At 37.7% G+C, this 16,791-nt stretch overlaps 1 pseudogene across 1 annotated transcript; it reads right to left on the reverse strand.

Annotated features, from left to right (window-relative positions):
* Window positions 1-8,602: 8,602 nt before the first annotated feature.
* On the reverse strand, window positions 8,603-10,067 carry LOC308240203 (actin-binding protein WASF3-like; annotated as a pseudogene). The gene has a single exon. The product of its transcript is annotated as an actin-binding protein WASF3-like (transcript).
* Window positions 10,068-16,791: the final 6,724 nt, after the last annotated feature.

Below are 16,791 nucleotides of genomic sequence, written 5' to 3' on the forward strand. Positions count from 1 at the left end.
ATAATGAAAAATGTTTTGTTTTTCAAAGCTGGTGCTTTTTATTTTTTTGTTAATCCTCACCTGAGGATATTTTTCCATTGAGTTTTAGAGAGAGTGGAAGAGAGAGGGAGAGACAGAGAGAAACATCTATGTGAGAGAGACACATCTATTGGTTGCCTCCTGCAGGTACTCTGACCAGGGACAGGGTATGAGCCCTTGACCGGAATTGAATCTGGGACCCTTCAGTCCACAGGCCAACGCTGTATCCACTGAACCAAACCAGCTAGAGCAATGGGAAATGTGTTACATATAACAAAACTATTATTATTAGTGGACGTTATTGAGGGCATGGACATAGTCTCATCTATCTTTTTATGATATACATAGCACCTACCTCAGTGTCTGGCATATTGTAGGCAATAATTAATGCTTGTTGTAAAAAAATATTGTTTATGGGGAGCTATAAATAACCTTGGTTTGATTAAAGCATAAGCTTAATATGAAGGAATGGTGAGGATGAGGTTAGAAAATTATGTTGATGATAGGTCATAAAAGAGCATTAATACCAAGCAGAGGAGTTTGACCTTTATATAATGATCAGATGAAAGACATCAACAGGTTACAATATAATGTTGACTGATTTGAGCAGATCAATACTGGGACTGAAAAGACAAATGAGGAGGCTCTACAAGTCGTCCTAGTAAGAGACAATATGGCTTGATGAAGAGAAGAATTTGATAGTAGCAATGTGAAGGACAATGGATGGGGGAAAAATTGTTGGCAGTAAAACCAGTTAGGTATCTCTTACAATAGTCCATGGAGAAGATAAGTGCCTGAATTATGACAGTCAGGACTGAAAGAAGAGAGAGATTTTTAAAATATTTTAAAGGTATATTCTCCAGATTATGTTGTCTGAAAGATGATTGTGCAACAAAAAAGAAAGAAGAATGATAGTCACATTCTGGTTTGAGCACATGGTTGGACAATGACTTCATTTACCTAGTAGGAGATAAAAAACAAGTTTTGAGTGAAGCTCTGAAAATAACAGATTTGTTTGGAAGATAATAGATTTAAAGTAGCATAGAATAAGTAAAACCTACAGTTAAAGAAATGATTTGGAGCTTCAAAATAAGCATTTTGGTGGGGGGAGAGGTAGACATTTTCCATTTTTTCTCTCCTCAAATTCCTCCTCTGCCCAGCTCTTGCCCAGGGGGCTGAGTTTTATGGACTGTATCATTCAAGTCTCCTGTCCCTATCTTACCCTTCAATTTAGCCTATGAGAGAAATCACCAGGAGTTAGGAAAGCAAAAGGAAAAGTATGTTTGGGTATTTATTTCCCTGCTTCCTCCCTGTAAGGCCATGATCTGGCTCTTTTCCTTTATTCAAGTACATCCCCCCTCCCCCCGCCCCAGTGAACTATCCTGGAAAGTTACAGCTCTCTCTGGATTTTGCTAACTCTGTTCTCTCTCCCGTTTTCTTTTCTGTCTATGAGTTTCAAAAGCTTTCTTCCGTTGCTATTGCAGGATATTGCATCATCTCTAGTTGGTTCCCTTTAAATATTGCCCAAGTCCCTGTAAATAATCCCTTTGTTAAATTCTCCTTATTCCCTGCTTGGTTATGGATATTCTCTGTTGGAATCCTAACTAAAACAATTGACAATGCATGTTTTTTGTTATAAACCCTGTACAGGGTAAGTTTGAAAATGAAAATCTATTAGAAAGTCAATATAATAAAGGAATATAATAGCATACCTGAAATAAGAGTCATTAATGTGATCACAAAATTGTGATCATGAGCCAATGTACTGTCTTAATTCATTTCATCATATATAACAAAATACCACATATTGGGTGGATTATAAACAACAGAAATGTATTGTTCTTTGTCCTGAAGGCTGGGAAGTCCAAGATCAAGACACTGGCATCTTGGTGTCTGGTGAGAGTCCTGTTCCTAGTTCATAGACAGCCAACTTCTGCTGTGTCTTCACATGGCAGAAGGTGTGATGGAGTTCTCTGGGGCCTCTTTTATAAGGCTCTACTCTCAGTCATGATGGCTCCACTCTCATGACCTTATCAACTCCCAAACACCTCTAAATCCCATCACTTTGGAGATTAGATTTCAACATATGAATTTGTAGGGGACACAATCACTCAATCTATAGCAAGAACTTTTAACAAGAATGGGGTATGATTATAGCTCAGATGAAATTCTAAATAAGCAAGTTAAAAAGGAAATAATTTACTTTTTACATTAGAAGAAAATTTGAATGCACAGGATAACATTAGATTTAAATTGAAAAATAAATAGCAACTCATAATCATAAAAATGAGAATAATTTCAATATCTGCCACTATAGTTGTCATCCCTCCCAACACCAGTGCATGTTGAAAACTATCTCATTTGTAAATAACTGATCAATTTTTGGTCTCAAATACAGTTTTCCATTATAAGGAATGAAGAATGTTGCTGGTTTTATGTCTTGAATAATAGAAAAACAAATATGGTTCTGCACATATTTTTTATTCCAAAAAGCGAGAATGATTTAAGTGTCTTAGGTAGGTCTGAAAAGGCAAAAGACCCATATTAATATCCCTTGAATGGGCTACTTGTGATCATTTGAGTATCTAAAAAGAAAGTAAAAATTATTAATAACTGAGTCAAGTATAATCTTGAAAAATATTGAATGTATGAAAATCCAAATTTTTAATATAATGTATATAAAAAGTCAATATAAACAAAATTAAAGAAGGATTAAATAATGCATAATGTAGACTTATATGGCTGATAAAGTTCCATATTCCATTTTTGTATCTCTCTTTTCATATAGTGAGAATGGTGGTTTCCAACAACTTAAATATATTTTCTTATTTGAAAAATTATTCTCTAATACCACTATTAATAACAAGGTACTAAAAAGTCCAAGATTTCTTTAGAGTTTTTTGGTGCTTAAATTAAATGCTCCTATGAATGCACAGAGTATTGTTTCAAAAGTTAAAAGATTTATTGTTTTTTTTCTCTGTGGTTATAAATTTTATATACAGAGTTTCCCAAAAAGATGTATACACACTTTAACAGCTGGTAGCTCAATTTTGAAAATGAAATATATATATTTTAAATGTTTTATTTTTTATTTTTTATATTTTTATTGATTTCAGAGAGGAGGGAAGAGGGAGAGAGAGATAGGAACATCAATGATGAGAGTGAGAGTCATTGATCAGCTGCCTCTTGCATGCCCCACACTGGGGATCGAGCCTGCAACCTAGGCATGTGCCCTGACTGGGAATCGACCCGTGACCTCGTGGTTTATAGGTAGATGGTCATTCACTGAGCCATGCCAGCAGGGTGAGAATGTTGGTTTTATCTTTTCTTCATGAATTGTATTGAGACTTTCTTTGATATATGGCTAATTTTGAAGATGTACTATGACATTTGAGAAGATTTGCTCTCTATTATTATGGTATAAATTTCAATATACATTTATATTTATTATGTTTTGAAGTCTTTTACATTTTTAGCTATTTGTCTACATTTGACATCTCTTTGAGTTACATGTTAAAGAATTCTATTACTAATAGCACAGTAGGGCCTCACTTAATATAATCAATAGGTTCCTGGAAAAAACTGTGACTTTAGGCAAAATTACATAAGAAAAGCAATCTTACCATAGGCTAATGGATATAAACAAGAGTTACATTTCTACCATATATTTCTGCTTGCAAAAGCATTACCAAACTTCTAAATAAAGGCCCAAACATATCTAATATTAAATATTGTCATAAATATGAGCTATTCATATGATTAAGAAAGATTAATAAAAACAAGGAAGATCATTATTTTCCAAACCAGTTATTTACGGTGCCTGGTGGGACCCCACCCTGAACACACAGACAACACTCATATCCACACTCACTCAAATTGGGATAATTTAGACATGCCAACTCACTTCACAGGCACAGCTTTGGGATTTGGTAGGAAATCCAAGTACCTAGAGAAAACCCATGCAGAGACAGGGTTAACATACAAACTCCACACAGCCAGTGGCACCAGCTGGGAATTGATTTCTTTTCTCATCGACATAAGTAAATGATGTTGAACAAAATAACATTATTTGAGGACTGCTGTACTCTATTTCACCATCTTGTCTTTCGAGGGATTTCTGCTTTATGAATGTGTTTCCTATATCATTTGATACTTGATACATGTATATTTTTGTTACATTTTCATTGTGAATTGTGGACTTTATAAGACTTCCATTTCTAATTTAATGTATTTGAGGATGAATTCACTTTTTGTAATATCAGGATTGTAACACCTAATTACTCTTTGCATTTCCCTTGTATACATTTGTTCATTATTTTATATTTTGCTTTTGTAAGTTACTTTGATTAAGGTGTGTCTTTTAATAAGCCAAGTGTGGGTTTTGCTTTATGAGCCAATCTCAAATTCTTCTTTTAAATATGGGAATTAAGCCCATTTACTTATATAAGGGAATTATTTGGGTATCATTAATTCATACTATTTATGCTATATTATATTATTTTTTATTTTCTAGATGTCTTCTCTATAGGGTCTGTTTATTTGAATGTCAATTATTTCATACTCTTTATGTTGTATTAATATGTGTTTTATATTTTCTAGATCTTTTCTATAGGTGGTCTGTTTTCCTTGCTCTTTTTTTATTCTCTTACCATTTAGGAATATATATATTTTTTCATGATTACTTTCAATCTAATATTTTATAATGCATACCACCTCACCTTTTAAAACGTGGTTTCTGACATTTTTAAATCATCCTATATAATAAGAGCCCAGTGATCATAGTGGCAGAACGACCAGAATGACTGGTTGACCAGTTGCATCACTGACCACCAGGGGCTCAACACAGGAGGAGGGAGAGGGGGGTGCAGTGAGGCTTGGAGGCACATGCTATGGCCCAGGGATCCCAGGAACCACAAGCCCAGAGCTTGCTTTCCAATAAGAATAAATAAACAAACAAACAAACAAACAAATAAATAAATTAATTAATAAAAAGCAGGCAATGCCACCACCCTGGAAAGAACAACTCCAGGAGGGAAAGGCCTCCCCAGGCTATGCCGGGCCTGAATGGTACACCACCAGCTTACAGACTCACCGGTGATGTGCAGGAAGTGCAGCCCCTCTGACTCCAAAACTGGTCTCACCAACAGCTGCTCCCCATCCAGCTCCATGGCAGATGCAGTGCTGCCAGCCACCTCAGCTCCCACTTCCAACTTCTGACTTCCTGCCGGCCCCTTCATATAGTAAGTGCGTTTGGGGGTGTGGCTTTGGCCTCCCTGGCCAATAGCGCTGCAGCACAGCCACAGAGTGACAGGATACAGCCACCAGGGCTGGCTGGGCATTGATTTGGCTGCTGACTGACGTCCATGTACAGTTACTCTGTGTGTTTACATTTGTAGGGAAGCAGGACAGCCCACTCCTGCCACCGGCTTCACCTTCTAGGCTAAGAAAGGCCTGCTGATCTTCGTGTTTCTCCTCCTGTCTGGAATCAAAACACCTTGGGGATGAATGATCCCAGCGATGGCCCTAACACATGCTCAGTGTCACTGTCACAGACATTCCCAGTCATTACAGCCCGTTCCGCAGCCCGCAGTGCCCTGTTCCACCCACTGCCACTCCTCACCTATCACCCCCTGAGGACCACCTTATGTTATCCTTTCTGAAATGTGAGCAAGATCTCAAATGCCCCCCTGTCAATAGCTCCCTTGCCCTACCTTTCTTCCTCTAAAAACCTTGCATTTTAATATATATTTGATTTTGGAGAGGGAAATAGAGATAGAGACATCAATGATGATAGAGAATCATTGATTGGCTGCCTCCTGCACATTCCAAACTGGGGGTTGAAACCTTCCCCAGCCCCTCCTCCTTCCCTCCCCTGGCCAGCATGCCCCTGGTGGTGGTGCAGCACCGAGGGAAGGAGGAGTGGGGGAGGTGGGGAACTATGGGGTGGTGGTGCACCAAGGGTAGCATCGGCATCTGGCGTCTGTTCCTTCCGCACCTGGCCCGGTGACCATCACCTCCTCTTCCAACCCCGCAGAGGCCTTCAGGCCCCGATCGTCCTTGCCCTGATCAGCCCTGATTGCCTGCCAGGCTTAGGAACTCCACCCATGCATGAATTTTGTGCACTGAGCATCTAGTCTATAATAATAAAAGGGTAATATGCTAATTAGACTAGATGTCATTCCGGACGTCCTTCTGGATGAAGCCGGGGCCTGAGGGAAGCCTGGGTCTCGGGTGCCAGAGGGAAGCTGGTACCTGCAGCCGGGGGAAGGAAGGCCTACTCTTGCATGAATTTTGTGCATCGGGCTTCTAGTCTTTAAATAAGATCCTTTGACTCCTGCTTATTACTTATGTAACACTCAATGAGATTTATCCATTTTTATTTCTCCTATTTATTCCCACTTTTAGATGTTATGTCTACTTTGTCAGAACATATGTTTATGTGCTTATCTTCCATGTTTGTCTACTTATTAATCTTAGTTCTATAATTGAAAATATAAAATACTCACCATTCGTCCTTTTACCTAAGTATCCTCAGTCATATCTTGATTGGATAAAGCTAATCTAATAGTCTTAATAGATTCATCTGAAAAGGTACATTAAAGGAATATTATCTGAGTACTTCAATGATTGATAAATATTTTTCTATATCCTTTATTTTATTTATTTTTTAGGGTTAAAGCTAATTTTATTTGGATGTTACTTGTACATAATTTATAGTAAGATATACAAACAGATAAAAATTGTTTAACAGGAGTTATTTAATACCACTTTAAATTTAATTTACAATAGTGTTGGTAATACTGTAGGATGACAGATACTCTGAATAGAAAACAAAAAGTAATTGTTACTCTGGCTGATAGTCCAACTAGTGTTTAATAGATGAAAATGTATCATGTATTTCAGTTGCAAATTATTACAAAACGTTCACAACCTAGCCACTTGATGCTTAGAAAAGATTCTGATATTCTAAAAATTTACTGAAATGAAGATGTTAATTCTCTAACAGTATACTTTCACTAAAGAAAAATGTAAGGGCACCAATTCTTACGGTTTGGTTTTGGACTAATAATAGGAAATCAACCATATCATGTTTGTATTGCTAACGAGTGATCTTCTCATCCCCTCTGTCATATGAAAGAAAGCTTGTAGGAGAAGGGACAATTTAAAATAACCTTATAATAATATATAAGTACTTTAAAATGTAAAATTCATAGGTATGAAATACGCTTTTAAATGTTCTCCATTGTTTTGGTAAATACTCTTTGAAAATGAAAACTGAAAGTTCAAAATATTGCCTTTTCCCTTTTTATGTAATACCATATTAGAAAAAGTCTAAGTTTAAATGTTAGAATCAAATTTGCTGAGAAAAATACTGCAAAATAATCTAAATTGATTTTTATTCCTTTTCCATTCTTTGAAAGGTTACACCTCAGGGCAAAGGCTTTTTCACTAGTCACAAAATCAAGTGGAAAATAACTTGTTGATTAAACTACAGGAAGGCAACTAATAACTAATAGACTTATGAATATTTATGAGTAAACTGCCACTGATTTCATGGTAATAAGCTATAAACAGAAGAAATCCTTAAGTAGATAGTAGCTTTATGTGTCCTCTCCATCCTGAAAACAGAAGGGACATGAGAAACAAATGTAACTCCTAATCCAAAGTGCCGGCATACCAAAAAACCCTACAAAATACTGTAATAAACACAAAACATTGTTACAAAGACAAAATAAGACTAAAAATGATAAAAGTCCCAAAAATAATTTCAAGAGACTAGGACTCTACATTGAAAAAAAAACAGGAAATTAAAAGTTCATTAACAACTATTATATTGAATAAAATTATAGGGTAGCTAAATGGTGACTAGCTCTGATAAACTCAAGAAGCATGTGCGGAAACAGCTAGTACAGCTGTAAAGACTCGACAACCTGGCAGAAGCATGGTCTTGGAAAGGGGATTCAGACATGAGGCTTTTCAGAGTTTCAAAATCTTTGTGACTAAAACCCAAAGTACAGGCTTCCTATAATGGGTACAAACCAAGCAGATGTCTACTCAGGGACACACAGACATTCTTTGGGGGGCAGAGGGTGGCTGATTTCCTCCGGTGAACTCATTAACACAACTCTATTTGCTACAGTCCTTACATTCATACCATCAACCCAAACAGCTCTTTAGCTAAAGATTCCTTTGCCATGTCTGAGCGTCACTAGTACCTGCCAACTTTTTTGTATGCTGGGTCTTGGTGCGAATTCCTTAGTAAATAAAGTGTCATATTTTTTGTGTGCAGTCCTATTTATAATCAAAGCCTGGGGTGTTTATCATAGACAAGCAGTTATGATAGAGTGAAGGCTCCTGTGAGGGATCCCTAATCTGGCCACAACACTCACCTTCGCCACCCCCACCACAGACCACAGAGAAAAGCAAAGAGCTCTCAACACTTACACTTAGGCTTTTAAAGTTCAGACCAAATGGAGTGAGGTTCCATCAGGAGCACTCAGAAGAGCTCACTTAGGCCCAGGCTCCCGGGGAAGTGAAAGATGCAGGTCTCTTCATACCCACAGCCCACACTCAGCCACTCTGCTCAGTCCTCGTCAGAATCACTGTTGTCATAATCGCTGTACTCCATGGCAACGTGTCTGGACAGGATCATGGCCATGTCATCCCCACCCCCACCCCACTCACACCCTGCCCTCATGCTCACAAGGCTCTTGTACTCTTTTTCCAGCTGAATTCCTATTTGAATAGCCTCAAGAAGATCACTGAGAATATCGCTTATGGGTGCTTGTACAGTTTCTTGTCGCTTTGTCTCAGCTACTGGAGGGCCATCCACGGGGGAGGATGAGAGAGAAGAGCCACGCCAGGAGGGCTGGGTCGGGGAGGTAGGGGTCCCCCTAAGAAGGCGGGGCTGTGACTACCAGCCCAGTGGAGGGCTGGTGAGGAGGCGCTGGGTAGGAGGACCCATCTGCTACTGGGAAGGAAGGCTGCATGGGAATCTGGAGAGAGATGATGGAAAACAGTTTGTGCTAAAGGGATCATGGCTGGTGTTGGGGAGGAGGCGGTGCCGAGGGGTTATAATATTCTATGATCTGGGCTGGGAGCATCCCAGCTGGAGCCCTGGGTACTGAGGACTGGGACCCCTCTGTGGCCTGTGGTGGGGGTGGCGAAAGTGAGTGCTGAGGTCTGTTCAGGTCCATGTTCCTTGCGGAGGCAGAGTGGGGAGGGTTGAGTACTCTTGCCCAGGGCCAGCTACAGGCTGTGGGTGCAGAGAATGGTTGGGAGTGGCTGGATAAGATGAATCTGTGACATCCAATGCCAGTATCTGGGGACAGGGATTCCCCAGAAGACGCTCCGTGGTACACACTCCGAGACAACCTGTTGTCAGGTCTGAGCTCTTTGTCATACTAGTACGCCATCATATTCCACTCCTGGCGCCTGTTTCTGGCTTTTCCAAGCTTTTTCACCCATGTATATGCTTTTGTTTACTTCGGTGCCTTTTCTTTTTTCTTTTGTCTTCTGTGTCCTTTAGCATTTTTTCTTTCCAGAGGTCAAAGAAATAGGAAGGAACAGTATAAAATTTCACCCCGTCCTTTTAATCATCGCTGTACCATGTCAGAATTTTCAGAGGAGGTGGTTTATCACTCTGGTTGTAGATGACGGCAAAAGGGTTAGGAATGGCGCTCTTCGAAACCGCCAGCTGGTCCCGAGCTGTAGAACTTCTGAAAGCTTTTTTCATGTTTATATCCTGTAATGACACCTCTTCCACTGTTGAGTCAAGCTGGGTAAGCAAGGCCATCAATTCTGTCTGGAAGAGAATTTGCTCTGATGTAAAAGTTGTTAACCTCATTAAAAAACTCACCAAATATGTCTTCATCACGTTTGTTTAGGCAGCTTAACTGGCTTGTGATAGCAGCGAGGGTACTATTGGTTACACCTTCAAGTTCACTGGTAATCCCTTCCGGCAGGGCACCCCACCGGGGTGCGATATGCTTACTGTCATTTCGTGTAAGTGTTGATTTAGGGACTGTAAAACTTCCCTCAGGTTGCATCACCACTTTGGCTCAGATAGCAGTATTAACAGCAACCAAATTAACACAGTCGGAGGCACCAAGGCTGGCTGTACCTGGGGCTGCAGTCTGAGCCCCACAGTTCCTCCTTGCCGAGGCTGTGTGGTGCCCCCTTGCTGCACTAAACACCAAGTAAATTCTTCATAGATTGGTAATAGATTAGGGAGCTGGGAGACAGCAAAGCGGGAAACCTCTGGGGTTGGATAAAAAGTAAAATGATAGACACATGCTTCTTTTTTTTTTTTCACTTTTTTAAATATATTTTATTGATTTTTTTACAGAGAGGAGGAGAGAGGGATAGAAAGTTAGAAACATCGATTAGAGAGACATCGATCAGCTGCCTCCTGCACGCCCCCTACTGGGGATGTGCCCGCAACCCAGGTACATGCCCTTGACCGGAATCGAACCTGGGACCCTTCAGTCCGCAGGCCGACGCTCTATCCACTGAGCCAAACCAGTTAGGGCCACATGCTTCTTTTATATCCTTAGTTAACAGTCAATAATTAACATAACAATAACAATGAGGGAATCTGTGGTCTCAGCTCTGGTGCCCTGTCAAGTTGGTTGTGCCTTGAGGGGTCCAGAAAAAGGGAAATTACAAGTTATCCCCACATTCCAAAAGTATGTTATCTTAAATGCAAAAAGATAATAGTAGTAGGCTCAGTTAAGATCAAAGTTGATCCTTGTCACAGAATATACCAGCCTAGCACATTACTACCCATCATAGACTGCTTTTTAATTAAAAAGTTTACTTTTAGACCATCCTTTGTGGTTGCTTTAGGTCTCTGAGTTTGCAAGGCCATATCATGTAGGCCTTCCCTGAGCTTGTCAGGTTATCAAGTGGCCCCCTTTCCCCTACAGGACCCATCTCTTCAGAGCAGAGGGAGCATTCAGCCATCTTCAAAACCACACCAACATTATCTCATTATGTGTGTGTGTGTAGGGGAAAGGGGTCACAAAAAATACTGTGAGTTCCGTACAGAAATAAAAATCACTCTGGTCCTCAGATATAAATCAACAACTGTTTATATTTTTGTGTTTTTCCTAATATTTGTCCATAGGCAAACATATTTTGTATATGGTTTTAGTATTCACCATACAGATGCACTTTTAAACTAATAACCTGTTTGTAAAATAAATAATAAAAGTTAAAATTTCTCATTAGGTATGTACGTATTGTAGAACATTTAAAAAATATAGAAAATTATTATATCATTGCCCCTAGACAATGCCTGTTAACATTTTAGTGTTATTTCTTCAAACTTTCACACATGCATTTCTTTTCTTCCTACATAATTTGATTGACTCATATATATAATTTAGCTTTCTGCTTTTTTATTTCATATGATTTTATGCATTTAATTACTGTAAAGGTTTGATAAATATGCTTTACCAGGTTATAATTTGCTTTAGCATTCTTTTTTATTTAAATTCTTTATTTTTTAAAGTATTACATAAGTCTCCTTTTTTTCCCCATTGACCTCTATCTGGCCGCCCCCACCCCCAGCACATGCCCTCGCTCTGCCCCCACCCCCAGCCATCTGTGTCCATTGGTTATGCTCATATGCATGCATACAAGTCCTTTGGTTGATCTCTTAGCCCCTCACCCCCTGCCTTCCCTCATAGGTTCCACACTCCGTTCGATGCTTTTATGACTCTGGTTCTATTTTTGTTCATCAGTTTATGTTGTTCATTATATTCCACAAATGAGTGAGATCATGTTGTTTTGATTTGCATCTCTCAGATGATTAGTGACTTTGAGCCTGTTTTCATATGTCTCTCAGCCTTCTGTATGTCCTCTTTCGAAAAGTGTCTATTTAGGTGCTTTGCCCATTTTTTGATTGGCTTGCTTATCTTCCTTTTGTTAAGCTGTATGAGTTCCCTATAAATGTTGGAGATTAAACCCTTATCGGAGATAACATTGGCAAATATGTTCTCCCATACAGTGGGCTTTCTTGTTTTATTGATGGTCTCCTTTGCTGTGCAGAAGCTTTTTATTTTGATGTAGTCCCATTTGTTTATTTTCTCCTTTGTTCCCATTGCCCTAGGAGCTGTATCAGTAAAGATATTGCTATGACCAAAGTGACAAGTGTCTGCTATTTTGCTGCCTTTGGCTTCTTTTAGGATTTTTATGATTTCCTGTCTTACATTTAAGTCCTTTATCCATTTTGAGTTTATTTTTGTGTGTGGTCTAAGTTGGTGGTCTAATTTCATTTTTTTTTTTGCATGTATCTGTTCAATTTTCCCAACACCATTTATTGAAGAGACTGTCTTGACTCCATTGTATGCTCCTGCCTCCTTTGTCAAATATTAATTGAGCATAATGGTTTGGGCTGATCTCTGAGTTCTCTGTTATGTTCCATTGGTCTATGTGTCTATTCTTGTGCCAGTACCAGGCAGTTTTGAGAACAGTGGTTTTGTAGTATAGCTTGATATCTGGTATTGTGATTCCTCCAACTTTGTTCTTCTTTCTCAAGATTGCTGCAGCTATTCAGGGTCTTTTATTATTATTATTATTATTCCAGATGAATTTTTGGAGAGTTTGTTCTAGGTCTTTGAAGTATGCATTGGTATTTTAATGGGGATTGTGTTGGATCTATAGATTGATTTGAGTAGTATGGACATTTTAATGATGTCGATTCTACCAATCCATAAACATGATATATTCGTCCATTTGTTTATGTCTTCCTCTATCTCTTTTTTCAATGTCCTGTAGTTTTCTGAGTACAAGCATTTACCTCCTTAAGTTTATTTCTAGGTATCTTAATATTTTTTTTTTGCAATGGTACATGGGATTTTTTTTTTAAGTTTCTCTTTATGTGAGCTCATTATTGGTGTATAAAAAGCCATATATTTCTGGGTGTTAATTTTGTATCCTGCTACATTACTGAATTCACTTATTAGTTCTAGCAGTTTTTTTGATAGAGTCTTTAGGTTTTTCTATGTACAGTATCATGTCATCTGCAAATAATGACAGTTTTACATCTTCTTTTCCAATTTTGATACCTTTAATTTCTTCTTCTTATCTAATTGCTATGGCTAGCACTTCCAGTACTATGTCAGACAGGAGTAGTGAAAGGGGGCATCCCTGTCTTGTTCCTGTACTTAGGGGAAATGGTTTTAGTTTTTGCCCATTGAGTACGATGTTGGCTGTAAGTTTGTCAGATAAGGCTCTTTTATTACATTGAGGTATGATCACTCTATTCCCACTTTGCTGAGAGTTTTTATCAGGAAAGGGTGTTGGATTTTGTCAAATGCCTTTTTTGCATCAATTGATGTGATTATGTGATTTTTGTCTCTTAATTTGTTTATGTTATATATCATGTTTATTGATTTACAGATATTGTACCAACCTTGCATCCCTGGAATAAATCCCACTTGGTCATGGTGTATGATCATTCTAATGTAATGCTGCATCCAATTGCTTTAGCATTTTCTTTTTAGAATATAATGCTCCCTATTTCTTGGTATTATAATGCTGCATATGGGCATGATAATTGTAAATTCAGATTTTTTTCTGTGTTCAGCATAATTGCCTTACTATAGATTTCTAAAGATAAAATTGTGTGATCAAAGGAAATGAAGGAATTTAAAGCTCTTGATAATATCAAATGGCTTTCCAAAGTATTGTATTAATTTATAGTCTTGGATAGCCCTATAAATGTTTATTATCTTGATGGAAAATGGTCAATAGGGAAAAAAAGGGAACACATAATACTTTCAAAAATATACATTTTTTTAAAAATGCATATATTTTTTAAAATCTTTATTGTTGAAAGTATTACATATATCCCCTTTCACCCCACACACCACCCCAGGCCTTCACCACCCTATTGTCTGTGTCTATAGGATATGCATATATGCATATGAGTCATTGGTTTATCTTTCCCCCCTCCCCCCCCCACTACCTACTATCCCTCTGAGATTTCAGTCTGTTCTATGTCTCTGTATCTATTCTTTCTTTTTTACAACTGTGTAGTATTCCATTGTATAGATATACCACAAAAAGAGGTGTCTCTGGGTCATATGGTAACTCTATTCTTATTTTTCGAGGAACCTCTCTATTCTATTTTCCATAGTGGCTTTACCAGTTTCCATTCCCAAAACAAGAAATTATCTTTTTTTTTTTTCTCTAGGACCTCTCCAGCACTTATTACTTGTCTTATTAATGATAGCCATTCTAACAGGTATAAGGTGATATCTAATTGTAGTTTTGATTTGCATTTCCCTAATAGCTGGTGAAGTTGAGCATCTTTTCATATATCTGTTGGCCATTTGTATGTCTTCTTGGGAGGAATGTCATCAAATTATTTCCCTTAAGTGAGGCTGGTTAAATCACTTAGCAAGTTATCTCTTCTGTGCAAACAGACCTATTTTGACACAGTGGATAACTGTATATGTAAAATTACATGAATGCCATTTTAAAATACTAGATTTTCTACTCATACACACTGAGTTGAGTTCATTGACATGTGATATTCTTCTGAGAGCAGCATTACCCCATAAAAATAGGGACAGATCCCTAGGAATGTATGTCCTGAAATGGAAAGGCACTTTGGGGCAGAATTTACATGAGTGTTATTTGAATACAGTTTTGACTGAGGAGATGAACCATAATAGGGAAGCTTGTAGTTTACTTTCCTTGGAGAAAGTGAGTTCTTTTACCTGAGTAGGGAGAAGTGTACAGCACATATTAACAACGAATGCTATTTTTTAAAAATATATTTTTATTGATTTCAGATAGAAAGGGAGATGAAGAGACATAGAAACATCAATGAGAGAGAATCATTGATTGGCTGCCTCCTGCCTGCCCTCTACTGGGGATTGAGCCCACAAACCGGGCATGTGCCCTTGACCAGAATCGAACCCAGGACCCTTCAGTCTGCAGGCTGATGCTCTATCCATTGAGCCAAACCGGCTATGGCAAGAATGCTATTTTTAAAAGTATTTGAATTGATTTTAGTGAGTGAGGAAGGGAGAGGCAGAGAGAGAGAAAGAAATATCTATGAGAGAGAAACATCATTCAGCTGCCTCCTTCATGCACTCTACCAGGGATCTAGCCCACAACTTGAGCCTGTGCTCTGACTGGGAATCAAACCTGTGACCTCTTGGTGCACAGAACAATGTTCAACCACTGAGTTACAGCGACTGGGCCTGCTGCAACATTTTAAGTTTAAAAAAATTCATGTCTATATCCAGCGAGGTTTAAAAAAAGATTTAAGTATATTTCTACTGCAATAAATTACACTATTTAAGTAATTCAAGGCCCCACACATCTAGTCTCAGCTTTAGAAATATAAAGCTTTCAGTCCTGTTTCTTTTAAAACCATATAGTACTTTCATTCAAATATATGTTGATTTAGTTCAAAGAATAAAAATTTTAAATCATATCACAACTATTTTGACTGATTGATATACAGACCATGATAAAATGATTTTGGACATGTATTCAGAATTCTATAAGCAGAGAGAAAAACAAGAAATATAAATGTCTCCTAATTAACAATGGTTGCTATTTGCAAGAGATTTGTTTGTAAGCAGTTATTTTATAAGATCTTTATATACCATATACTAAAATAAGCATAATATAAATATGTTGAACTTCCTATTAAGTTTAGTTATATCAAAATTTTGTATAAAAAGATGCTACCCTTGATGTACATAGTAATAAAAGGCAATGAGATTGTTAAATTAGAAGACTGGGTTCTGAATCATAAAATTCAGTTAGTGAGTTCCTAAAACTGTATATTCTAAAGGATTACAAGTATTTGAACTGAAAGTAATTAATTCCCTTGATCTTGATAAGTTTTAGGTGCCGTAACCACACTGAAAGCTTTTTACACAGTTGCCAAATTGATCGACAGGCTTGTAAACCAAAGTTATTTTTCTTCTAACCTTACATTATTTATCTTTCAAGGTTATCTCAACCCTGTAGGCTCACTGACACTTGGGGAAATAGTAGTTATAATTATTAAATTTTTAACAGTTTGGCTTTTTGACCATTGCCACTTGATAAGACCTCAAGGTAAATTTGATCTTACACTGCAGTACAATATGCAGTTGGGATATAAAGATTATAGTCTCCTAATATCTGTGTGTTCCCCTTCTCTCCTTGAGACACCTTACAGTGAAATTCCCACCAATAAGGAATTCTCCTTTATGAGTAGTCGATTTAAAAACTTTGGGTAGTATGGACAATTTAATTATGTTGATTCTACCAATCCATGAACATGATATATTCGTCCACTTGTTTATGTCTTCCTCTATCTCTTTTTTCAATGTCCTGTAGTTTTCTGAGTTACAAGCCTTTTACCTCCTTAATTAACTTTATGCCTAGGTATCTTAATTTTTTTGCTGCAATAGTAAATGGGATTTTTTTTTTAGATTCTCTTACTGTGAGTTTATTATTAGTGTATAAAAATGCCATTGATTTCTGGGTGTTAATTTTGTATCCTGCTATGTTGCCAAATTCATTTATTAGTTCTAGTAGTTTTTGATGGAGTCTTTATGGCAAGCATGTCAAACTCATGACCCGTGGGCCACATGCAGCCCACAACAAATATTTTTATGGCCCAGCCAATATAACAGTATGTAAGAAATTTTTTAATAAAAATTTCGTCACTTAATTTTTACAATACTGTTATACATAATTATTAATAAAGAAATACAATGTTTGCTAATGACTTGATTAGCATAATTGTGTTGC

This window comes from Plecotus auritus (assembly GCF_963455305.1).
Source record: "Plecotus auritus genome assembly, chromosome: X".
Classification (NCBI taxonomy): Eukaryota; Metazoa; Chordata; class Mammalia; order Chiroptera; family Vespertilionidae; genus Plecotus; species Plecotus auritus.